The sequence below is a fragment of the Bison bison genome, unplaced genomic scaffold (assembly GCF_000754665.1).
Source record: "Bison bison bison isolate TAMUID 2011002044 unplaced genomic scaffold, Bison_UMD1.0 scf7180017864367, whole genome shotgun sequence".
In the NCBI taxonomy this organism is placed as follows: Eukaryota; Metazoa; Chordata; class Mammalia; order Artiodactyla; family Bovidae; genus Bison; species Bison bison.
The window spans coordinates 6,185,598-6,186,368 of NW_011494939.1; positions in this window are offsets into that span (position 1 = coordinate 6,185,598).

Here is a 771-nt window from a genome sequence, read left to right on the forward strand (position 1 = left end):
GAAACTCTTTAATCAAACCTGATTTCATACAAAGGTCCACATATCATAAAAATAAAAACTATTATAGTTGAAGCAGGGATAATTCAGGTTCCTGCCTGCTTGGCCTTCCTTGACTCTCAAGAGACTGCTGCAAGGCTCCATTAAAAAAAAAAAAGTGAAAACTATTGGTCCAAAGCAGGTGTTGGCAAATTATGGTACCAGAACTCTGGACAAATCTGTCCTGCTGTCTGTTTTTGTAAAGAAGGTTTTATTGGAACATAACCAGCCGTACTTGTTTATATATTGTTTATGTCTGCTTTCAGAGCGGAGTTGAGTGGCTCATTTCCAAGGACTATAAAAACTACACAGTTCTAAGGCTGATGGGTTTAAGGAAACTTTTTATGTTTCCTTATCTGCATAGCATAAACCCCGCTTAGGGATTTCAAGTGCTAAAGTCACAGCCAGTGTATGAAATAACTTGTCTATGGTGTGGAATACTGGCTCTCGCCTCTTGTCAAGAATAATACAAAATGGCAGTATCTTTGGGGCCAGTTTTGCTCCAACCCCAAGAGTAATCACCTAGAACATCAGTGATAAAACTGTAATGCATGTAGGCCTTTGCGTAAACAAGAGCTAAAGTGATAACCCAGGGAAAAACTTTTTTATGTACAAGGCTAGGTGATTTGAGCTATAATATTTACATGAAAAGATTTAATATTGCAACCACCATGAGAGCTTTTATGGATTTTAAAGTAGCAGAATCCATGGGAAAAATCATTCTGAAAATGGCCA